The sequence below is a fragment of the Meles meles genome, chromosome 3 (genome assembly GCF_922984935.1).
Source record: "Meles meles chromosome 3, mMelMel3.1 paternal haplotype, whole genome shotgun sequence".
NCBI lineage: Eukaryota > Metazoa > Chordata > Mammalia > Carnivora > Mustelidae > Meles > Meles meles.
The window spans coordinates 29079799-29106627 of record NC_060068.1 but is presented as its reverse complement, the minus strand read 5'-3'; the positions used below and the strand labels follow the sequence as shown (position 1 = coordinate 29106627).

Here is a 26829-nt window from a genome sequence, read left to right as displayed (position 1 = left end):
TTTTGTCCTAAATGAGATGATGGTTTGGAAGAAAATGACTTGGGATAAAACCTGAATGCAAAGGAAAGTTGTAAAAGGCTTGTAAAGGGAAAACTTCAGAAAAGGAATTTTAGATATAGTCAAGACTGACTAAAAAAGAAAAATAGCCTCCAGGGTGATTTATCACTCTTCTGGCATACTTCCACATAGATTATACTTCCAAGTGAAAGGGCCATTTGGCCTTGAGAGATTGGGAAAGAGGTCCTACTTGAGGGACTGCGAAAACACCCTGTTACCATCCCCCATTGCCTGCAACCATAGAAACTCACTCTTATTTGTAAAGAATGAAAGGGGAGACTGATCACCTCCCATTAGCCAGAGATAACCAGGGAAGGGTTATGTTCAACCTTTCTGAATCTGAAGAGTGCCTGACTGTGTGAATGTGTCTGTATGGCTCCAACGCTTCGGCTATGGAGTCTGAGTGGGCTGCACCCTTAGTCTCACGGGGCGTCATATGGCATAACGGTCATCTACTCCACAGAGTAGCCTGGTCCAGGGTTTATATGGACAGACTTTAGCTAAGACACTCCTAAGTTCCCACAAGGGACCCAAGCAGGACAGCATCTGAAAGATCCCTCTCCCTTTGTCCGTGACATCGTTCACAACAGGTGGGAAATCTAATAAACCCACTATCTTAAGACTGCATGCTTAAAAATAAAAAGACACTGATATAAAAAAACTGGTTTTCTTCCTGTTTAAAAGGGCAGAGTTTTCTTAGGTTAATTGATCTGTTATGGTTTTCTCTTTGCCTGCCCAGAAAAAACAGTTTCTACGTTTTGTTTTATCGGGTGTTTAATATCCCTAATTATATTTAGGCATGGGCTTTAAAACTTTTTAAGATTTTAGCAATTGTTGACAAGATTTAAATTGTAAGTGAGATCTCTTTGACTCATAAGACTTTTCCTTGGTATACTAAGTTACTCAGTAAGTACTGCTAAACCAATAATAAACTTTGGGTTACATCTGGGTAAGTGCTGTAAATACTCTAAGGGTTCTATACATTTCCTAAAGTTTAATGTTTTGATAAGGTCATTACCTGGTAATTTAGCCGTATCTATTCTGAGTTTTTGTCATTTGTAATTGTTTTAATTATATTATAAAATGAATTCCACTTTAAAGAAGATTCATATAAAGGACTTTCAGGACAGATACAGGTCTTTGATATGTTAAAATCCTAAAACTGAAATGGGTAAGAATTTCCAGAACTAACTAAAGCTGCATTCAGACTAAACCAGATGTAGTAACATGGGACTAAATAAACTAAAAGATTATAGGGTTGTGTCTCTTTATGTTTTGTCTTATTTTAAACATTACTGGTTCTCTAATGTTTGCTCTTCCATACTAGGGATATTTTTTCTTAAGATGTCTGTGACTTACAGAAATGTAAAATTTTTATTTGCAAACAATTCAAAGGATTCAATTTTTTTTTCTGTCTAAACCCTCTAAAAATCAAAAGGTCTCAGTAAGTATTCTTTCTTCCATGGCAATCAGTTATTTGCATAAATTCAATAAGAATCTGTTCCCCTTGGGGCGCCTGGGTGGCTCGGTGGGTTAAAGCCTCTGCCTTTGGCTCAGGTCATGATCCCGGGGTTCTGGGATCAAGCCCCACGTCAGGCTCTCTGCTCAGCAGGGAGACTGCTTCCTCCTCTCTCTCTGCCTGCTTCTCTGTGATCTCCATCAGTCAAATGAATAAATAAAATCTTTAAAAAAAAGAATCTGTTCTCCTTGTAATAGAACACTATTGGAAACATGGGTTATTTTACCAAGGCTTTTCAAAAATTTTGCCAAACCTTTCAAATTAAGCATTCGATGAGTATTCCTTATCATTCTCAAGGACAAGCCATTACAGAAAGAGCTAATAGAGTCCTAAAATCCTATCTCAAAAAATTAAAAGAGGGAGAGATACTACAGGGAACAGTGAAATATTCACCTCATATGCATTTAATTTTAACTCTTTATGTTTTAAAATTTTTGATATAGGTCACACAGCCTCTGAATGGCCAGAACAGACAGAGAAGAAGAAGATACCTCCCCCCTTACAGTCAGAGCTTAATAAGAGATCTCCTGAATCAGGCCCTAGAGATAGCGAATCAGATCCAACCCAATAAAGCATTGATCACTATATTATTAACATTATTAACTATGGTTGGCCTCCCATATAGTGAGGCCACAGCCTATTGGGCATATCAGCCTGACCCACCTACTATAAGGCCTGTTCCTTGGGATGATCCCACACCCCGAGTACACACTAATGTTACAGATTATTTCGGGGGAAGCAGCTCTGATGGCATGGAGTGCATGGAGCATTACATTAATTGGACTAGTCTAGCAGCTCAAGTACCTATATGTTTCCAGTTACCTTCCTCTGGCCATGATTTTATCAATGAGTGTATGGTGGTCCAATCGAGACATCATATAGTTACCTATATTTTAGGATATGAAAGAGGTGGAATCATTTGGTCTAATTCTGAGATAGGGCTGGAAAGATGGACAGTCTATGAGGTTATAGGTGACCAAACTCCTAACACTTCCCAGAGAGGTATGCGTCCTCCTGGTTACCCTAATTTTCCCCCAAAATTAAACTATTCTAACCCACACTTCCATTCTAATCCAGGCCCCATTTGGACGAATGTCTCCAAGAAAAGCCCTTTATCATCTCTCCTCATGGCATCCCTGATTTCTCCATCACCAATTGGTCAAGAATGAGTAGAGAAGAACCTGTGTGATATATTGCTTACTCTCCTGGCCTGCCGGTGCTTAATGTGACTATCCCTGGCGGGATCTTCTCTACAGCTGGAGGGATGTTTCATGCAGATCTTTGGAAGCTGGTTACTGCCCTGGGACCAATTGGGGTACAAATAGCTAAGAGCGGTTATACTGCCACAAAAGACTTCAGCCTAACTTTATGGGCCTGTGTTCCTAGAACTTTTTTACTGGTAGTGGGCTCGGGAACAATAGTTCTCACCTCCTTTCCGGGGGGACACTTACTGTATAACATCCATTGTAACAACTGTATGTTAACTAATTGTTTATCATACTAATGTTAGCGTTGATTTAGTGGATCTGCAAAAGATATATCAAGCATCAGTCAGTCTCAACTGGATGTTGTTAACCCTGCTGAAATGGTTGCGCACATTCTAGATAGCCTCCACGGATTTAACCCTGGTAACTTGTTAAAACATTCATTCTAGCTGTTTACTGGAATTCTCCTTATGTTACTTACTCTTGTGTTAATACGGTGCATTGTACAGGTTCGTGCAGGACAGCAACGACTACATGCCCAAGCACAAATACATTTGCTTGACTAAAAAGGAAGGGGGAGATGTGGGAGGCTGCGATAAGGCTTGAGCCGAGGACCAAACCAGGCCCTGACTTGTGTCTCCTTTAAAGTCCAAATAGCCTAACTAAAGGTTTGGGATGTAAAAGTTGAGTAGGACTGAGAAAGGGTCTGTGCTATGTGTTGTGTGCTCGCCTACATGATTTCCCACACATTTACTTGTTAGATGAGAGCAATTTGTTTGGAGTCGTAAATTCATAACTGGTCCTTGCTGTTCCAGCACGGATTATGAATCACTCTCAGGTTTGTTGTTACTTCTTGTATGTTTTGTGTTACTTTGGAGTCAGTGCAGTTGGTAAAGGAATTATCTGAAGACAGAGACCACTGGCCTTGGAGAGTCTGCATTTAGACCATGAGAAGTAGATAATGGGGAAGTCTGGAGGGTTTTTGTGCATGTAGTAAAGTCTTTTGTAATCAATTAAAAGTAGTTATTGTTGGCTATATAATGCCTTGCTGCCTTGAATAAACTCGGTATTGGTGGAAATCATCCCCTATGCTCCTCCTGCCCCAATCTATTTGTCTCTTTAATTTCTTTTCACCATTCTCTTACCCTCGCATTTCCTGGTCAATTTGTCATGCAGGCCTTGGCAACTGTGCATGCATCAGCTAAATTTGAAGCTCCAAAAAATAAATATGTGTTTGTAAACTGGGTAGACCAGTCTGAAAATTTATGTTGCAATGGAAAGTTTTTATAATGCAAATAAATAATCTGACATATTTAATAGTCTTACACATCCTAGGCAAAATAATTTATTTGTGATCATCTGAGCTATGTAAATTGTCTGCAAAATCTACATACATATTTGGTAAGCACTCTTCACATTGATAAATTTAGAATTTTTTATGGAATATATATTTTTTTAAGTTTTGGAGTGGTTCCAAATCACTTTATTATTATTTTTTAAATTAAATTAGTCAAGATATAATACACCATTGTTTTTTTCTTAAAGATTCTTATTTATTTATTTGACAGAGAAAGAGATCACAAGTAGGCAGAGAGGCAGGCAGAGAGAGGGGGGAAGCAGACTCCCTGCTGAGCAGAGAGCCTGATGCAGGACTCAATCCCAGGACCCTAATACTATGACCTGAGCTGAAGGCAGAGGCTTAACCCACTGAACCACCCAGGCGCCCCCATCATTGGTTTTTGATGTAATACTCAATGATCATTAGTTCAGAATAACCTCCAGTGCTCATCATATCATGTGCCCTCTTTAATGCCCATCACCCTGTTATCCCATCCTCCACCACCTCCCTTTCCACAACTCATGGTTTGTTTCCCCCAGTCAAGAGTCTCCTATGGTATGTCTCTATCTCTGATTTCTTACAAATTTACTTCTAACTTTGAATTTGGGCTAATAATAGTGAGTTGACACATTAATTAATTTACTTAATTTTAATAGCCAAGCATTTAAATGGATATGCTTTCAAATCAGAATAAAATCAGGGAGCACCTGGGTGACTCAGTGGGTTAAGCCTCTGCCTTCAGCTCTGGTCATGATCTCAGGGTCCTGGGATCAGGCCCTGCATCAGGCTCTCTGCTCAGCAGGGTAAATAAGTAATAAGTAATGAAAATCTTTAATTAAATTAAATTAAATAATTAAATTAAATTAAATTAAAATCTTTAAAAAATTAAAATAAAATCAAGTATTCTAAAAAGATTAATTAATTTTATGTTTTTTAATTATTTGATTTATTGACTGAAAACATTTTTTAGTGTGTCTGGAATCTTGGTTATTTGAATCTATTTTTTTAACTGTAAATTTTATTAAATCTACCAAAAAATTTTTGATAAAAATTTAGTGTGTGAATGAACTCATCTGAAATTAATGATGTACTATGTATTAACTAGTTCAATTTGAATATAGATCAATAAATTGTCACCAGACAGAACATAGTTATTAGTAATAATATATATTTTAGTTTAAAAGCTAATGAGTCAGAGGAAAATGCAATACATTTCTCTAAAAGTATATCAGTAGAGAAAAACAACAGCAAAATAGTGTCCAAGTTTATATAGGCTAGAAATGTAAAATATACACTTGATTTCAAATACTGAATTTAAAAATGTTAAATACTAATTTTTAACATTGATTACCCACAGAAACAGTGTTTTGCATATATTAGCTAAAGTAAATACATTATTGACATTAATTTAACATTTCATTTTACTTTTTAAAATATTGTCACTAGAATATTTTTAAGTTACCCATGTCACTCATTAAATTTTGTTTGGAATGTACTTGTATAAATGATTCAGGGCTGGATTTCCTATTGCTTTTTCCATTAATTAGTATTATAACCTTTGCAAAATACATACAGCTCTTGAAACTCAAGAAAATAGAAGTCCCTATGTCAGATGTGGTATGTTTGCTATGGAAGATTGACATGGTCTTATGCATAAAACATTGATTTGGTAAATGTTTTCTTTTCCATTGCTATCAGAAAAGATTATCATAAACAGTTAACATTCACATGGAACAAACATCTTATATCTACAACTTTACCTAAGACATTTTAATCCTCCTACCTTCCATTGTAATATAGTTGAAAGAAATCCAAATTATCTTAAGATCATACAAAAGTAAATGAATACACCCAATTAATGACAAAATGGTTATTGGACTGATGAGCAAGAAATGTTCAGCATTTTAGAGACCTTTCAGGACACATGTACTCAAAAGTGTAGGAGATAAATCTCATCAAGATTTTAGTCTGCCAGTCTCCAAGATGGCTGAGTAGGAGAACTTACTTTGGTCTAGTCCCAGGAATTCAGCTAGATAGCTATCAAGTCAATTTGAATACCATGGGGAGAGAGATCCTCCAGAAGCCAGCTACCTGAAAGTGATAAAAGAACAGAGCACAAAATCAGAACTTTCAGAAATCTGCTCTGGTGAAGGATGTCCCAGCTTGAAAGGTGATCAGGTGGTAAAGGAGGGTGGAATCCTAGGTGAGACCATGTGGTCTCAGGATCCCCAGTGTTACAGCAACAACTGGGGTCCCTAAGTGCCACAGATTTCCCAGGCATTGGAGCAGTGGACCAAATTAATGAGCCCAGGCATTCAGCTCACTGATGCCATAAACCACAAACTGAGGTAAGGCCAAGCAACCACTCTCTGAGCAGGGACCGAGCAAGTGGCAGAACTGGCAAGACACCCCATCATCCCCCAGGAAGAGCATCATGGGTATTCATAGCAGGAGTCTGAAGGATTTAGATACTTGAAGTAGGGTGTGAGTCTGAGATGAAAATGCTCCATCACAAGCTGGGTGAACACAGAGAGTGGATGGAGACCAAGGAACAAGAGTGCCTGACTGCTTTTATTTGAGGGCACACTGTGGAGTTGGAGCATTAGCTTTTAGCTCCAGGGCTGGAGATTGGGAGCCTGGCATTATCTTCATCATTCTCTAAAAGTGGCATAGAAAGCCTTCAGGGAAGAAAAGCCACATGTAGCAATCTGGAGCCACTTACCTAGCCTGGCCCCCTGGCAAGGGCACTGCAATTCCACCCCAGGCAAAACACCTGAGAATAAGAGCAGCAAATCCCTCCCCCAGAAGATGAGCAAGAATATCTGGCTAAGAGCAAGTTTAGTGATCCAACAGAACTGCAAAACTTCAATGCTAGGGTAAAATAATATAGAGAATATTTAGATGGAGCTATATATATATATATATATTTCATATATATATATGAAAGTTTTTCTTTCTTTACAATTCTTTACAATTTCAGGATGGCTATTAATGAGATACAATAAAAAATGCAGACTCTAATTGCAGGATGAATGATGCAGAAGAGAAAATTACTGAAAGAGAAGACAAAATGATAGAGAATAAAAAAGCTGACTAAAAGAGTGATAAACAACTACTGGAACATGAGAGGAGATTGAGAGATAAGCGATGCCATAAAGCCAAAAAAAAAAAAAAATGCCAGCATAGATCAAGTAATTGTGAAGTTAATTATATGATGGTTAGGTAGTTATTAAGAGTTAGGAATTTCAAGGATGTTCCCTTAACCATCCCCACACTAACTACATACTCAGTAGTCACTTCTATTCTTGCATTAGATCATATGTCTTTTGTGATATTTTATTTCCACTCACTATCAGATAGCTTTACTGAAGCAAATTTGGGGAAAGTCATCTTCTGTACACCAATTTTAGTCACATTTTACTCACATTTCTAATCAGGTCCCACTATTAAATCCAGTAAAGAAATCTCAGCTCAAGTGAACTTTCCGGGTAGATTACTATTACTGTTCATCCATGATAAGTGAAGAAATGCTCTACTTTTCAGGTTTAGCAGGAGTAAGAAACATAATTTACAGGACAAAGCACAAGATTTATATATATATATATATAAATATATATATATATAATACCTCTTTTTCAAAAACACGAAAGTTGCCATCACTAGTACTACAATAGAGTGTTCTTAAAGATTATTTTTTTACTTTTAAAATGCGATAAAAATAAAGACTTTTTCTGTCATTATTTTATATATAATAGGTATTAATATACTGCTATGCGATGTCTTTGTCATAAGATTTGCTGACTCAATTTTATCTAAATATTTTTAATCAAAATTTATATTTTCAAGAACATTTTTCTGTTGATATAGCTCAAAGTATTGTTAGTCACTGCTGGTAAATGGTAGGTCACAATTTTTACTGCTTTTTCATTTTGAGAATAATGTTTATGCTTATGTTACTGGGGTAATTAGAAGAATTTATAAGTAGTGAACACATTGGACTGATTTTTTTTTCTGAATTTTTATACATTCTACCAACATTAAATTTTAGTACATATAAAGCTGATCCTTCTCAAGGAGAACTGGGAGAGTTAGATTCTCATCTCATGGAGTCAAAGAATGGATCTCACAGACAAGGGAGAGTGAGTAAAGCAATGATTTATCAGTGATACAGAAAAAGCTCTTAAGAGTGAGAGGGGTCCAGACAGCATTGCCAATGAGGGGCTTCAGAGTTGGTCTTTTATAAAAACCTAACCAGGGAACTTAAATACTTTTAATGCTTCTACTGCTATCACCATTGAGCAAGGACTAATGATAACACCTTCAAAGATTTGAAGGGTTTACTTCCTTTTTCAGGTCTGGCTATTCCTTGTTAGTCACAGGTGTTATCATAAAGACAACCACCCCATAGGACCCACCCCACATGCCTAATGTAGGGTAGTCTTATTTGCCCCCTTATCTCTGGTTTCCCCACACTTCCACATTTTTGAGATTTCTGTGAGCCTGATCACATAGCTTCCTGTCTATCTCTCCATACCTAGCTCTGCCTGTCCCTTACTCAAAGCAATTTTTTAAGTTCTCTAATGAATCAGTTCAGTCAATTCAATCAATTGGAAGCAATTGTGTCCATCCCCATGTCAACAAGCCAAGACTTCTTATCTAACTTAATTGTAATTTCAACCACTCCCAAAAGTGTAATGTCAGTCAATCTTTAATTTCTTGGTAATCAGTAGTAAGGTGATAAACCTGATAGATGTATTCTGTCCCCAAAGGAACTGCTCTTTCCAATTTTTACCCTATTCTGTCTAAAAGTTCTCCCATTTTTCACAGCTGTTTGTAACTCCTTTTTTTTAAAAAAAAAGATTTTATTTATTTATTTGACAGACAGAGATCAAAAGTAGGCAGAAAGGCAAGCAGAGAGAGGACGAAGCAGGCTCCCTGCTGAGCAGATAGCCAGATGGGGGGCTTGATCCCAGGACCCTGGGATCATTACCTGAGCCAAAGGCGGAGGCTTTAACCCACTGAACCACCCAGGTGCCCCTGGAACTCCTTTCTACTTGCTAGATCAAATGCTGCCCAATTTATGAATCATTGAATAAACTCAGTTTGGTCTTTAAATTTGAATTCTGTTTTTGCAACAGGGACAATTTGACATTTGGTTCTTTTTTTTTTTTAAATATTTTATTTATTTGACAGAGAGAAATCACAACTAGCCAGAGAGGCAGGCAGAGAGAGAGGAGGAAGCAGGCTCCCTGCGGAGCAGAGAGCCCGATGTGGGGCTCGATCCCAGGACCCTGGGATCATGACCCAAGCCGAAGGCAGAGGCTTTAACCCACTGAGCCACCCAGGTGCCCCCTGACATTTGGTTCTTAACCTAAACCCTTTTGTTGAATTCCCACAAAGCCAGACAATCATTAAATCTCCTTTTTGACTCTGTTTTTAAATAGTTTTTTTCTCCTAAACTTCAACAATCACAGTTCTTACTTTTCAAAAATTTTCCTAGTTAGGTCCAAACTGGCACTTACAATCTTATGTATGGCTCTGAGGAAGTAAATATTCATGGACTTGAGGAAGTGTGACAAAAAAATAACCCTAAGAATTATGCCCATGAGGGAACCAGGCATGTGACTGATGGCCCAGAACTGACCTGAGTCAAATTCATTAAGAAGGATGAGAACATAATACGAAGTAACCTACTATTCTGTCTATAAGGATTTTGATCTTAAAACCATGAATACTCTTCAAGAAACATACTGCAAAAACTGCTGAAAGCCAATGAGGCAGAGGCCCCAGGGCATATTTAAGATGACCCACGGATGGTAACAGACAAGGAAAAATCTCCCCAAGGATACAATAAGGAACAACAGACAATACTGGGTCAAGAGAATTGTCTCAAAGATGAGCTAGAACAAGAAGATACATCAGGACTTAAAGAAGCAGATGACAGATTACACTGAGCTAAATGCGCTTTTTTCAAGAGAAAGGACCCAGTGAAACTGAGTGTGGTGTTTATCTTTTCTTTTTTCTTGTTTGTATTTAAAGTCAATTAACCAACATAAAGTATGTCATTAATTACAGATGCAGTGTTCAATAATTTATCAGTTTCATGAAACACCAAGTGTTCATCACATCACATGTGTTCCTTAATGCCAATCACCCAATTTCCCCATCTCCCCATCACACCCCCTCCAGCAACCCTGTTTGTTTTATTTATTTTCTTTATTAAAGATTTTTATTTATTTATTTGACAGATACAAGTAGTCAGAAAAGCAGGCAGAGAGAGAGAGGAGGAAGCTGGCTCCCCACTGAGCAGAGAACCCAATGTGGGGCTCAATTCCAGGACTCTGAGACCATGACCTTAGCTGAAGGAAGAGGCTTTAACCCACTGAGCCACCAAGGAGCCCCTTGGTTTGTTTCCATAGAGTTAAGAGTCTCTCATGGTTTTTCTCCCTCTCTGATGACATCCCATTCTGTTTTCCCCACCTTTCCTTACAGTCATCTGCCCTGTACCTTACATTTCACATATGAGAGAAACCATATAATTGTATTTGTCTGACTTATTTTGCTCAACATAATACCCTTCATTTCCATCCATATTGATGTATATGCTTCATCCTTTCTGAAGGCTGAATAATATTCTATTATATATATATATATATATATATATATATATAATCTATCTTTCTATCTATCTATCTATCTATCTATACACACATATGTATATCACCATCTTTATGTATTCATAAAGACATAATCTTTGTGCATTCATCTGTTAATGGACACCTTGGCTCTTTCCACATTTTGGCTATTGTGGACATTACTGCTATAAACATTGGGGTATACAGGCCCCTTCAGATCACTACATTTCTATCGTTGGGATAAATTCCTTGTAGCGTGATTCCTGGGTCATTGGATAGCTCTATTTTTAACTTCTTGAGGAATCTCCATACTTTTTTCAAGAGTGTTTGTACCAGTTTTGCATTTCTACCAAAAGTATAAGAGGGTTCCCATTTGTTTGCAACCTCACCAATATTTGTTGTTTCCTGTATTGTTAATTTTAGCCATTCTGACCAGTTTAAGATTGTGTCTCATTGTGGTTTTGATTTGTGTTTCCATGATGATAAGTGATGTGCAGCAACTTTTAATGTTTCTATTGACCATTTGTATGTCTTCCTTGAAGAAATATCTGTTCATGTCTTCTGCCATTTTCTTGGCTGGATTCCTTTTTTTGGTTGTTGTGTTTCATAAGTTCTTTATAAATATTGGATACTAACCCTTTATGTGATATGTCACTTGCGAATATCTTCTTCCATTCCATACGTTGTATTTTAGTTTTTTGGTTGACATTATTTTGCTGTATGGAAGCTTTTTAAAAAGATTTTATTTATTTATTTGACAGAGAGAGAGATCAAAAGTAGTCAGAGAAGTAGGCAGAGAGGAAGGGGGAAGCAGGATCCCTGCTGAGCAGAGAGCCCAATGCAGGGCTAGATCCCAGGAGCTTGAGACCATGACCTGAGCCAAAGGCAGAGGCTTAACCCACTGAGCCACCCAGGCACCCCGGGAAGCTTTTTATATTGATGAAGTCAAATAGTTCATTTTTGTTTTTCCTTCCCTTGCCTTTGGAGACATGTTTAGAAAAAGCTTGCTCCAGCCTAGGTCTAAGAGGTTGCTGCCTATATTCTCCTGTAGGATTTTAATAGATTCCTCTCTCCCATTTAGGTATATCATCAATTTAGAGTTTATCTTTGTGTATTCTGTAAGAAAATAGTCCTGTTTCATTCTTCTGCATGTGGCTGTACAATTTTCCCAGCACCATATATTGACGAGACTGGGCTTCTTCCACTACATATTCTCTCCTGCTTTGTCAAAGATTAGTGTTACATAGAGTTGAGAGTCCATTTCTGGGTTATCTATTCTAATGATTGGTTTATGTGTCTGTTTTTGTGCCAGTACCAAACTGTATGGATGATTACAGCTTGGTAGTATAGCTTGAAGTATGGCACTGTGATGCTACCAGCATTGGTTTCCTTTTTCCTTATTCCTCTGGCTATTAGGGGTCTTTTCTGGTTCCATACCAATTTTAGGAATATTTCTTCTATTTCTGTGTAAAATGTTGATGGTATTTTGATTTAGATTATATTGGATATGTAGATTGCTCTGGGTAGCGTAGACATTTTAACAATATTTGTTCTTCCAAGCCATGAGCATGAATGTTTTTTTCCATGTATTTGTATCTTCCTCAATTTCTTTCATAAGTTTTCTGTGGTTCTTGGATTACAGATCCTTTACCACTTTGGTTATATTTGTTCCTAGTTATCTTATGATTTTTAGTGGAATTTTAATTGGCACTGATTCCTTATTTCTCATTCTTTTGTCTCATTGTTAGTGTATAGAAATGCAACTGGTTTATAAGCACTGGTTTTATATCCTACCACTTTGCCAAATTAGTATAAGTTCTCCCAATTTTGGGGGAGAGTCTTTTGGGTTTTCCACATAAAGTATCATGGTATCCATGAAAGGTGAGAGTTTGATTTCTTGTTTGCCAATTTGAATATATATATGTATATCTATCTATCTATCTATCTATCTATCTATACATATATATATACATATATATACATATATATATACATATATATACATATATATACATATATATATGTATACACACACACAAACACATACTTATACACCAACCAAAAAAATTATACAACAAAAAACGTATACAACGACCAAAAAAAGGAATCCAGCAAAGAAATGGGCAGAAGACATGAACAGATATTTCTTCAAGGAAGACATATATACGCACACACACACACACAGATCTTGGTGAGTTTTTAGCTTTCATGTTCATCAGAGATATTGTTCTGTAATTCTCATTCTTGATGAGGTCTTTCTGGTTTTGGGATCAAAGTAATGCTGGCCTCATAGAACGAGTTTGGCAATTCCAAAACTTCCATTTCTTTTTTTGAAACAGCTTTGGAACAGGTATTATATATTTTTAAAATGTTTGGTAGAATTCCTCTAAGAAGCTATTTGGCCCTGGACTCTTGTTTGTTGGGAGGTTTTGATTACTGCTTCAGTTTCCTTGCTGGTTATTGGTCTATACTGATTACCTGTTTCTCCCTGTTTCAGTCTTGGTAGTTTATGTTTCCAGGATGGCATCCATTTCTTCCAAATTGCTTAGTTTGTTGGCATATAGTTGCTGCTAATAATTTCTAATAATTGTTTCTATTTCCTTGGTATTAGTCATGATCTCTCCCCCCCCTTTTTTTTTTTAAACAAACCTCTTTGTCGAATATAGTCAAGTCTCAGCATAACTTCTGGGATCAGAAGGCCTGAGGTTTGTTTTTTTTGACAGACAGAGACCACAAGTAGGCAGAGAGGCAGGCAGAGAGAGAGGAGGAGGCAAGTTCCCCGATGAGCAGAGAGCCAGATGCGGGGCTCGAACCCAGGACCCTGGGATCATGACCTGAGCTGAAATCAGAGGCCTTAACCCACTGAGCCACCCAGGCGCCCCTATTCATGATTTTACTGTATTAGGTCCTTTCTCTTTTCTTTTGGAAAATTCTGTCCAGAGGTTTATCCATCTTATTCTTTCAAAGAACAAGCTTCTAGTTTTGTTGATCTGTTCTACTGTTTTTCCGGTTTCTATTTCATTGATTTCTGCTTTAATCTTTATTATTTCCCTTATCCTGCTAAGTTTAGGCTTTATTTGCTCTTCTTTTTCCAGATCCTGCAGGTGTAAGGTTAGCATGTGCATTTGTGATTTTTCTAATTTTTTGAGAGGCTGATATGTGTATGTACTTCTCTCTTAGGACAACCTTTGCACTCATAGGTATCATTCCTTATTTTCAAATGTCTTCATGGAATGGAGACCAAAAATTCTCCAGAGAAACTACTAAAGAGCCTAATGATGAGATTTGTGTAAAGGTATGAAAAAGGATTTTTTCTTGACACTTGTGATATCTCATTTTATGTGTCTACTTTACTGGGACAGGAGTGCCAAGATAGATAGTCGAATATTATTCTGATTATCTCCAGGAATATTTCTGGATGGGATGAATATCTAAATTCATATAATGTGTAAAGTCTATTTTGTCCTTAACATGTGTGGGCTTTATTAACTCAGCTGAAGTAGAACTCAGATGAGTAGAACAAAAAGATGAAAAAATTTCTGTACTTGACTACTTTCAAGACGGAATGCCATTTTGCTCTTGCCTTCAGACTTGAAATAAGTATCAGTTCTACCTGTTTTATTAACCTGACAGCCTTCAGACTGAGACCAAATGAGTGGTTTATCTGGGTCTACAGTTTGCCGCTTGGTAATCTTGGCTTATAAATAAATAAATAAATAAATAAATAAATAAATAAATATTTGGCTGTACTAGTTGACATTCCCACCAACAGTTTAAGAGGGATCACCTTTCTCTACATCCTTGCCAATGTCTTTTGTTTCCAGAGTTGTTAGTTTTAGCCATTCTTACTGGTGTAAAGTGCTATCTCATTATGGTTTTGATTTGTATTATCCTGATGATGAGTAATATTGAATCTTTTTTCATATCTGGCAGGTATTTGTGTGTCTTCTTTGGAAAAAGTCTGTTCATGTCCTTTGCCTGATTATATATATATATATATATATATATATATATATGGCAAGAATCCATAAAAATCATAGATATGATATATATCTATATGATATATATGTGTCATATATATATGATACATATATATACATATATATGTATATATATGACAAGAATCCATAAAAATCATAGAGGAGAACATAGGCAGTAACCTCTTCAACATTGGCCCCAGAAACTTCTTTCAAGACACATCTCCAAAGATAGGGGAAACAAAAGTGAAAATGAAGTTTTGGAACTTCATCAAGATCAAAAGCTTCTGCACAGCAAAGAAAACAGTAACAAAATAAAGAAGTAACCCATGGAATGGGAGAAGATATTTGGAAATGAAACTACCAATAAAGGGCTGGTATCCAAGATCTATAAAGAACTTCTCAAACTCAACACCTGGAAAACAAATTATCAAGTCAAAAAAAAATGGGCAAAAAACATGAACAGATGCTTCTGTAAAGAAGACATAAATGGCTAAGAGACACATGAAAAAATGTCCACCATCATTAGCTACCAGGGAAATTCAAATCAAAACCACACTGAGGGAGCCTGGGTGGCTCTCTCAGTTGAGTGTCTGCCTTCAGTTCAGTTCATTATCTTGGAGTCCTAGGATCAAGTTCTGCATCAGGTTCCCTGCTTAGCAGGGAGTCTGCTTTTCCCTCTGACCCTCCCCTCTCTTGTGCTCTCTCTCTCCCATACTCTCTCTCTTTCAAATAAATAAATAAAATCTTAAAAAACACATTGAGGTACCACCTCACACTAGTTAGAATGGTAAAAATTAAGAAGGCAAGAAACAACAAATGTTGGTGGACAGGTTGTGGAGAGAGAGTAACCCTCTTACACTGTTGGTGGGAATGCAAGTTGGTACAGCTACTTCAGAAAACAGTGTGGAGGTTCCTAAAAAAGTTAAAAGTAGAACTACCCTATGACCCAGCAACTGCACTACTGGGTATTTATGCCAAAGATACATATGCAATGTAAGGAAGTGGAAAGGAAGGGGCGACTGGGTGACTCAGTGGGTTAAAGCCTCTCCCTTTGGCTCAGGTCATGATCCCAAAGTCCTGGGATTGAGCCACGCATCAGGCTTCCTGCTCAGCAGGGAGCCTGCTTCCTCCTCTCTCTCTGCCTGCTTCTCTGCCTACTTGTGATCTCCGTCTGTCAAATAAATAAATAAAATCTTAAAAAAAATAAGTGGAAAGGAAAATGAAGGGGGGCAGGAATCAGGGGGAGGAAGAATCATGACAGACTATGGACTCCAGGATAAAACTTGAGTGTTTCAGAGAGGAAGAGCTTTGGGGATAGGGTAGCCCAGCGATATGTATTAAGGAGGGCACATATTGCAAGGAGCACTGGGTGTTATACACAATGAATCATGGAAGACTACATCAAAAACAAATGATGGGGGCGCCTAGGTGGCTCAGTGGGTTAAAGCCTCTGCCTTCGGCTCAGGTCATGATCCCAGGGTCCTGGGATCGAGCCCTGCATCAGGCTCTCTGCTCTGCGGGGAGCCTATTTCCTCCTCTCTCTCTGCCTGCCTCTCTGCCTACTTGTGATCTCTGTCTGTCAAATAAATAAAAAAAAATGATGTAGTGTATGGTGACTAACATCAAATAATGAAAATAAAATAGTCTCCAATCTCAAAAGAAATGCAAATGGATCAGTGACATAAATACATATTTTGATAGAAAACAATTTTCCATTTAATGAGTGAAATGTTATTTAAGCTCTTTAATATTAGCAAAATATAAATGATATCTAAAACATAATTTTCTCTATTGTCAAGAGATTTGTAAAACTGATAGTTTGTCAATTCTAAGTATTGTCTAGGATGTAGAATATTACATGTTTTTGTAAGTTATCTAATGTATTTTTAGATGCATAAATGCTATTAGAGATTCCCAATCTTACATATTTAGATGTGAATAGTGACATTTTCAGAGCTTTATTTTGGTATCTTGGGCATGACAATATTCTTTACATGTAGGATAATTTTCACCAGTGACCACTGAGCATTAAAATCTTCCTCCCACTCCTAGTTATTTGAAGAAACAAGAGCTCCTCACACATTTCTGAGAACACTCAAAGGAGTATAGCCACTCCTGAGTACAAGTGACTTCATGGATAAGTGGTCCTTTAATTATTTAATTTTTCACTCTCTGTATTTAACTTTGTTTACTATGTCCTCAATCATCTTGTTTTGGAGAGCTCTTGTAAAACAGTGGTTTCCCAATTGCCTGAAGTCTGTAAAACGATGTTAGAACATTTTTTTTCATACACCTCATTATTTCTTTCTTCCCATTCAGATCACTTTGGATCTGCAAGATCATGCCCTCAATTTGTTCTTCCAGATGGGTTCAGACAATAGATAAGCCAAAGTTCTTCCCATGTATTTCTCCCTCCACTATAAATTCACCTTTTTTGACCCATTTGACTTAATCCCCAGTACTTCTCAGATGTTGGCTGTATGCTATGTTGTGACATCTCATATTCTGAAAATTTTGTTTGGCATCCGGGGTCAAAGGAGAATGTGGTACTACCAGGGTGTTGCATAAGGAATATGGGAAAGGAAATTGTTTATATACAGGGTCTACATACTACTTACAGTTTTCTTACCAGATCTTATTCAAGTCTGATCCAGTTGGAGATATAATCAGAAAAATCTTCTACAATCACCTAATTTTCCAGTAGTTACATGACACTTACACAGATAGAATGAATAAATATCTATCAAATATTTATTTAACTCATCCATGAGGGAATAAACAGAATATTGAAACTGCTTCAAAGATTTGAGTTGAACAGGCCTTTGTATAAACTTCTGAGAAAACCCTGGTGAAATAAATGATATTTAGTTCTTTTTCTTTTTACTTTTGTTTTTGTTGTATAATATGAAAAAAAAATATTTGGTCTTGTCCCAGATTTCTAACACAAAACTCCTAAAATCCTTGGGATCTCCTGACTGATAAGTGAGATAAGAATGTATTTTCTCTAATGAGGAGACTAATGGTTGGATCTTAGACAGCTTTAGGATGGGCTCTGGTCATGGGAAAGGCCGATCTCATTAGAACTTTAGAATATTTTGTCTCACGATCAGCTACAGGGAAAGTAGAGAAGCTGAAAAGTGAGTTCATAAAAAAATGACTATAATCATGCCTATGTAACTAAGCTTCCAGAAAACCCCTAAAAGACAGAGTTTACATAATTTCTGAATTGGCTAACACATTGTTATAAGTTGGGGGGAAATGGGACTGTTTTCCCCGTTGACAAAACAGGTGACTCCATACAGTTCACACTGATTTTTATTCAGGGCAACTTACTGACAAGATGATCAGGTGAATAATGATCCAGAGCTATGTAATATTCTCTACAAAGTCTAGACGTTAGCCTCCAGATTTTGTAGAGTAGGGGGATGTGCAGGGAAAACTATAGTGATGTCAAATTGTTCCCATGCATTTAAAATGATTTACATATGTCCAACTGACAGCATTTAACACACCTCGTGGTGCTAATACCAAGCCAGGCTCTTGGGCTCTCTAAGCAGTAGAAATTCACAAGAGGCCAAAGGGAGTTTCAGGGAAGGCTTCATTGGGGTTTATGCTGGAGCACAAGAGAGATAGCACAAAGGAGTGTCCTTTGGCTAACTCCCTACAGAGAGTTCAGGGAGAGTTTTCAAAAGAAACTTAGGTGGGAATAAGGTAATGTTTAATCATGAAGAGAAGGGGATTTATTAGCATTTATACACTTAAAGGTCATACTTCTTCATGAATCAAATGTATAAGTAACATATTTAGTCCCTATATTTTTTTGTGATTTTTGGCATTGTAATTAGAGGAAAGTCAGTGTAAGGTCAGCATTGGAATCTTTCTTGTCACAGACTGGTTAGTTCTGGTGTTCACCGGTCTTTGTAGTAATCACCCTCTTTTTAGTAAGCACCCCACTCTGCATCCTACATAATATATTACAGAAGAGGCACAGAGTTTTAGCTTTTTTCTTTTCTTTATTTCTTTTTTTCCTTATGAAGGCAGCCAAAGAATGTTGGGTTTTGCAGTCAGGGTTGAGGAGACCTAAGTTCAGTCCCTGCTCTGTCACTGTGTCCTATGGAGAGACACTATATTATCTTTCGCAAATGTATGGAGAGCCAAATCAAGGTTCCTCCTATCTCAACCTAGATCAGGCATTTCTAAGGTAGTTAAATTAATTTTCAAAAGGCCCACTCAACACCAACAGAGGTCATAAAATCAACATGGACAAGAGAGAGGGCCAAGGATGGAGTCTGTATTATTAGGACACCTACAGACATACACATCACAGGAAGATGGCACAACCCAACTTGGTGGGGACAAAAGCTCTGTCTTTAGAACCATTCTCTCCCATGTGCCACTTTATCTGGTGGTCTTGTGGGACTGAGACCTTAAAAATACTGGGTTTCAACTAACTCCAGGTAACATCAAAATGAAAATGAATTTTACAAGACCTAATTGGTGCCAGAGAATTGGGCAAGTGATGTTGGAGAAGACATAACACATTTAGCGTCAGGAGGACAAAATTCACAAATGAGTTGTAAATAGGAAGTCAAACGCAGATGCAGTCATCCAGAGCACCAAATGATCTTTGAGCAGCTCTGATAAACAGTGTCCTAGGATAATATGAAAGGACAGACCATACATTATTCTATGTTTTAAATAAATATTCTTATCTAAATAATTAGACAGCACTAGAGACAGAATCAACATAAAATATGCTTTAAAGAGGTACATATAGGGGCTCCTGGGTGGCTCAGTGGGCTGAAGCCTCTGCCTTTGGCTCAGATCAAGATCCTAGCGTCCTGGGATCAAGTCCCACATCAGGCTGTCTGCTCAGCAGGGAGCCTGCTTCCCTTACTTTCTCTCTCCTGCCTCTCTCTCTACTTGTAATCTCTGTCTGTCAAATAATTAATAAAATATGTTTAAAAAGAGGTACATATATATGTATGTACATATTAACATAAATACATATTTTCCTATTGAAAACAAATCATGATGACATGACATGACATAACAATGAACATTGGTACAGCAATTAACAATAGGCCAGAGGGGGCGGAGTCAAGATGACTGAGAAGTAGCAGGCTGAGACTACATCAGGTAGCAGAAAATCAGCTATATAGCTTATCAAACCATTCCAAACAACTACAAATCCAACGGGAGATTGAAGAGAAGAAGAACAGCAATTCTAGAAACAGAAAAACGACCACTTTCTGAAAGGTAGGACCAGAGGACAAGTGAATCCAAAGCGACAGGAAGATAGACCAAGGGGAAGACCTGGCTTCTGGCAAGTGGAGGAGCAATGGAGCACAAAATCAGGACTTTTAAAAGTCTGTTCCACTGAGGGACATCACTCCAGAGGCTAAACCAGGGTGAAGCCCATGCGGGGTCAGCATGGTCCCAGGTCCTGCAGGGTCACAGAAGGATCAGGGGTGTCTGAGTGTCACAGAGCTTGCAGGTGTTAGACCGGGGAAGCTGACTCTGAGACAGAGCCAATGAGTGAGCTCTCAGCTCGGGGTTACCTTGAACCAGTCGCAGGCTGGGTGAGCTTGTAGCCTGGGGGGAGTCCAGGAAGTTGGGAGTGATTGGGCTCTTTTCTCTGAGGGCTCACTGAGGAGTGGGGCCCCAAGCTCTCAGCTCCTCCATGCTGGAGACCGGGAGGCGGCCATTTACATTCCCGTCATCTGGAACTCTATGTACAGGGTTCAGGGGACAAAAGCTCCTGAAAGAGAACCCGAGTGGATTACTTAGCCTAGACCCTGGTAAAGGCGGTGCAATTTCACCTCGGGCAAAGACACTTAAAAATCACTGCAACAGGCCCCTACCCCAGAAGATCAACAAGAAATTCAGGGAAGACCAATTTCACCTACCAAGGAGAGCAGCAGAATTCCGGAGGAGAAGAAATCAAAGCATGGAACCATGGCTTTCTCCGCATGATTCTTAGTCTTGCAATTAATTTAAAATTTTTTAATTTAATTTTTTTATCTGCTAAATTTTTTAACTTTTACCGTTTTATTTTTTAACATTTTTAACTACTTTATCTAATATATATATATATATCTTTTTTATATTTTTTCTTTGTTTTCTTTTTTAATTTTTTTTTCTGAACTTCTTTTTATCCCCTTTCTCCATCCCAAGATTTGGGGTCCCTTCTGATTTGGTTAAAGCCCATTTTCCTGGGGTCTTCGCCACCCTTTTAGTATTTTATTTGCTCCTTCATATACTCTTATCTGGACAAAATGACAAGGCAGAAAAACTCACCACAAAACAAATAACAAGAGTCAGTACCAAAGGCTAGGGAACTGATCAATACAGACATTGGTAATATGTGAGATTGAGAGTTCAGAATGACGATTCTCAAGGTTCTAACCAGACTCAAAAAAGGCATGGAAGATATTAGAAAAACCCTCTCTGGAGATATTAAAGCTCTTTCTGGAGAAATTAAAGAACTAAAATCTAACTAAGTTGAAATAAAAAAAAAAACTATTAATGAGGTACAATAAAAAATGGAGGCTCTTAATGCTAGGATAAATGAGGCAGAAAAAAAAATAGTGATATAGAAGACCAAAGGACAGAGAATAAAGAAACTGAGCAGAACAGGGACAAATAGCTACTGGACCACGAGGGGAGAATTCGAGAGATAAGTGACACCATAAGATGAAACAACATTAGAATAATTGGGATTCCAGAAGAAGAGGAAAGAGAGAGGGGAGCAGAAGGTCTATTGGAGAGAATTATTGGAGGGAATTTCCCTAATATGGCAAAGGGAGCAAGCACCAAAATCCAGAAGGTGCAGAGAATCCCCCTCAAAATCAACAAGAATAGGTCCACATCCCGTCACCTAATAGTAAAATTTACAAGTCTTAGTGACAAAGAGAAAATCCTGAAAGCAGCCTGGGAAAATAATCTGTAACATACAATGGTAAAAGTATTAGATTGGCAGCAGACTTATCCACAGAGATGTGGCAGGCCAGAAAAAACTGACATGATATATACAGAACAATAAAGGAGAAAAAAATGCAGCCAAGAATTCTATATCCGGCTAGGCTATCATTAAAAATAGAAGGAGAGATCAAAAGTTTCCAGGACAAACAAGAACCAAAAGAAATTGCAAACACCAAACCAGCTCTACAGGAAATATTGAAAGGGGTGCTCTAAGCAAAGAGAAAGCCTAAAAGTAGTGATCAGAAAGTAACAGAGACAATATACATTAACAGTCACCTTGCAGGCAATACAATGGCACTAAATTCCTATCACTCAATAGTTACCCTGAACGTTAATGGGCTAAATGCCCCAATCAAAAGACACAGGGGATCAGAATGGATAACAAAACAAAACCCATCAATGTGTTGCCTGCAAAATACTCATTTTAGACCCAAAGGCACCTCCAGATTTAAAGTGTGAAGGTGGAAAACTATTTACCATGTTAATGGACACTAGAAGAAAGCTGGGGTGGCAATCCTTATATCAGATCAATTAGATTTTAAGCCAAAGACTATAATAAGACTTGAGGAAGGACACTATATCATACTCAAAGTGTCTGTCCAACAAGAAGATTTAACAATTTTAAATATCTATGTCCCTAACGTGGGAGCAGCCAACTATATAAACCAATTAATAACAAAATCAAAGAAACACATAAACAATAATATAATAATAGTAGGGGACTTGAACACTACTCTCACTGAAATGGAGGGTGAGATCATCCAAGCAAAAGATCAACAAGGAAATAAAGGCCTTAAATGACACACTGGACCAGATGGACATCACAGATATATTCAGAATATTTCATACCAAAGCAACAGTGTACACATTATTTTCTAGTGCACATGGAACATTCTCCAGAATAGATCACATCCTAGGTCATAAATCAGGTCTCAACCAGTATCAAAAGATTGGGATCAGGGGCACCTGGGTGGCTCAGTGTGTTGGGCCTCTGCCTTCAGGTTGGGCCTCTGCCTTTGGCTTGGTTCATGATCTCAGGGCCCTGGGATAGAGTCCCATGTCAGACAGTCTGTTTAGCAGGGAGCCTGCTTCCCCTCTTCTCTCTCTCTGCGTGTCTCTCTGTCTGCTTGTGATCTCTCTCTGTCGACTGAAAAAAAAAAAGATTGGGATCATTCCCTGCATATTTTTAGATCACAATGCTCTGAAGCTAGAACTCAATCACAAGAGGTAATTTGGAATGAACCCAAATAAAGGAGACTAAACAGCATCCTTCTAAAGAATGAGTGGGTCAACCAGGAAATTAAAAAAGAATTTAAATATTCATGAAAAAAATGATAATGAAGATACAATGGTTCAAAATCTGTGGGACACAGCAAAGGCAGTCTTGAGAGGAAAATATATAGCGGTACAAGCCTTTCTCAAGAAACAAGAAATGTCTCGAATACACAACCTAACCCTACACCTAAAGGAGCTGGAGAAAGAACAACAAAGAAAGCCTAAACCCAGCAGGAGAAGAGAAATCATATAGATCAGAGCAGAAATCAATGAAATAGAAAACAAAAAAAAAAAATCAACGAAACTAGGAGCTGATTCTTTGAAAGAATTAATAAGGTGAAAAACCCCTGGCCAAATTTATCAAAAAGAAAAGATAAAGGACCCAAATAAATAAAATCCTAAATGAAAGAGGAGAGATCACAACTAACACCAAAGAAATACAGACAATTATAAGAACATACTACGAGAAACTACACCAAAAATTTGACAATCTGGAAGAAATGGATGCATTCCTAGAGACATATAAACTACCACAACTGAACTAAGAAGAAATAGAAAACCTAAAAGACCCATAACCAATAAGGAGATTGCAAGAGTCATCAAAAATCTCCAAACAAACAAAAGCCAAGGGGCAGATGGCTTCCCAGGGGAATTTTACGAAATATTTAAAGAAGAACTTATTCCTATTCTCTTGAAACTGTTCAAAAAAATAGAAATGGGAGGAAAACTTCCAAACTCATTTTATGATGCAAACATCACCTTGATTCCCAAACCAGACGAGGATCCCATCAAAAAAGAGAATTACAGACCAATATCCTTGAGGAACACAGATGCGAAAATTATCACTAAAATTCTAGCCAATAGGATTCAACAGTACATTAAAAGGATGATTCACCATGACGAAATGGGATTTATTCCAGGGCTACAAGCTTAGTTCAATATCTGTAAATCAATGAATTTCTTTAATAAAAGAAAGAACAAGAATCATATGATACTCTCAATAGATGCTGAAAAAGCATTTGACAAAGTACAGCATCCATTCCTAATCAAAACTCTTCAAAGTGTAGGGATAGTGGGCACATTCCTCAATATCATCAAAGCCATCTATGAAAAACCCACAGCAAATATCATTCTCAATGGGGAAAAACTGAAAGCTTTTCTGCTAAGGTAAGGAACATGGCGGGGGTGTCCATTATCACCACTGCTATTCAACATAGTACTAGAAGTCCTAGCCTCAGCAATCAGACAACAAAAAGAAATAAAAGGCATCCAAATCAGCAAAGAAGAAGTAAAAAAAAAAAATCTCTCTTCACAGATTATATGATACTATATGTGGAAAACCCAAAAGACTCCACTCCAAAACTGCTAGAACTTATACAGGAATTTAGTAAAGTGTGAGGATATAAAATCAATGCACAGAAATCAGTTGCATTTCTCTATACCAACAACAAGACAGAAGAGAAATTAAGGAGTCAATCCCATTTACAATCACACCCAAAACTATAAGATACCTAGGAATAAACCTAACCAAAGAGGCTAAGAATCTATATGCAGAATACTATAAAGTACTCATGAAAGAAATTGAGGAAGACACAAAGATATGGAAAAATGTTCCATGCTCCTGGATTGAAAGAATAAATATTGTGAAAATGTCTATGCTACCTAAAGCAATCTACACATTTAATGCAATCCCTATCAAAATCCCATCTATTTTTTTCAACGAAATGGAACAAATAACCCTCAAATTTATATGGAACCAGAAAAGACTTCGAATAGCCAAAGGAATATTGAAAAAGAAAGCCAAAGTTGGTGGCATCACAATTCTGGACTTCAAGCTCTATTACAAAGCAGTCATCATCAAAACAGCATGTTATTTGCAAAAAAACAGACACATAGATCAATGCAACAGAATAGAGAGTCCAGAAATAGACCCTCATCTCTATGGCCAACTAATCTTCAACAAAGCAGGAAAGAATGCCCAATGGAAAAAAGACAGACTCTTCAATAAATAGTGGGAACATTGGATGACGACATGCAGAAAAAATTGGACCATTTCCTTACACCACACAAGATAATAGACTCAAAATGGATGAAGGACCTCAGTATGAGAAAGGAATCCATCAAAATCCTTGAGGGGAACACAGGCAGCAACCTCTTCGACCTCAGCCACACCAACATCTTCCTAGGAACATCGCCAAAGGCAAGGGAAACAAGGACAAAAATGAACTATTGGGATTTCATCAAGATCAAAAGCTTTTGCACAGCAAAGGAAACAGTTAACAAAACCAAAAGACAACTGACAGAATGGGAGAAGATATTTGCAAATGACATATCAGATAAAGGGCTAGTGTTCAAAATCTATAAAGAACTTAGCAAACTCAACACCCGAAGAACAAGTAAACCAATCGAGAAATGGACAGAAGACATGAACATATATTTCTGCGAAGAAGACATCCAGATGGCCAACAGACACACGAAAATGTGCTCCACATCACTTGGCTTCAGGGAAATACAAATCAAAACCACAATGAGATATCACCTTACAGCAGTCAGAATGGCTAAATTAGCAAATCAAGTAATGACAGATGCTGGTGAGGATGTGGAGAAAGGGGAACCCTCCTCCACTGTTGGTGGGAATGCAAGCTGGTGCAACCACTCTGGAAAACAGCATGGAGGTTCCTCAAAATGTTGAAAATAGAACTAGCCTATGACTCAGCAATTGCACTATTGGGTATTTACCCTAAAAATAAAAAAAAAGTAGTGATCCTAAGGGGCACATGCACCCGCATGTTTATAGCAGAAATATCTACAATAGCCAAAATTATGGAAAGAACCTAGATGTCCATCAACAGATGAATGGATAAAGAAGAAGTGGTATGTATACACAATGGAATACTATGCAGCCATCAAAAGAAATGAAATCTTGCCTTTTGCAACGATGTGGATGGAACTAGAGGGTATCATGCTTAGTGAAATAAGTCAATTGGAGAAAGACAACTATCATATGATCTCCCTGATATGAGGACATGGAGATGCTACATGGAGGGTTAGGGGGGTAGGAGAAGAATAAATGATACAAGATGGGATCGGGAGGGAGAAAAACCATAAGTGACTCTTAATCTCACAAAACAAACTGAGGGTTTTGCTGGGGAGGAGTTTTGGGAAAGAGTGGTGGGGTTGTGGACATTTGCGAAGGTATGTGTTATAGTGAGTGCTGTGAAGTGTGTAAACCTGGCAATTCACAAACCTGTATCCCTGGGGATAAAAATACATTATATATTTATTAAAAATAAAAGAATACAGTGATAAGTACCAGGAAAACAACAACAACAACAACAACAAGAGTAACAACAACAAAAAAAAAACAACAGAATTATTTTCCAAATAGTTTACAAATATTTCGTTTAATCATTCTAAAAATATTACAAATTAAGCAATGTTATTTTATGTATTTTACAGAAGAGGAACACAAAGCTTATTTATAATGGTAATTCAAAATAATAAATGAGTAAAGATAAAAGCAGGATTAAAAACACAGACCCATGAATACGTTTGGGGATTGGTGAGTTGATGGACTATCAAATCACTGATGTTGTAAACAGTCTGGAGATTCCTTAAGAAATTAAAAATAGAGCTTCCCTAGGACCTGCAATTGCACTCTTGGGTATTTACACCAAAGATACAGATGTAGTGAAAAGAAGGGTCATCTGTACCCCAATGTTCATAGCAGCAATGGCCACGGTCGCCAAACTGTGGTAAGAACCAAGATGCCCTTCAACGGATGAATGGATAAGGAAGATGTGCTACATATATACAATGGAGTATGATGCCTCCC

At 37.6% G+C, this 26829-nt stretch overlaps 1 pseudogene; it reads left to right on the top strand.

The window, feature by feature from the left end:
- The first annotated feature begins 2181 nt into the window (after positions 1-2181).
- The window catches only part of LOC123939191, a 35311-nt pseudogene continuing 10663 nt past the window's right edge, over positions 2182-26829 (top strand).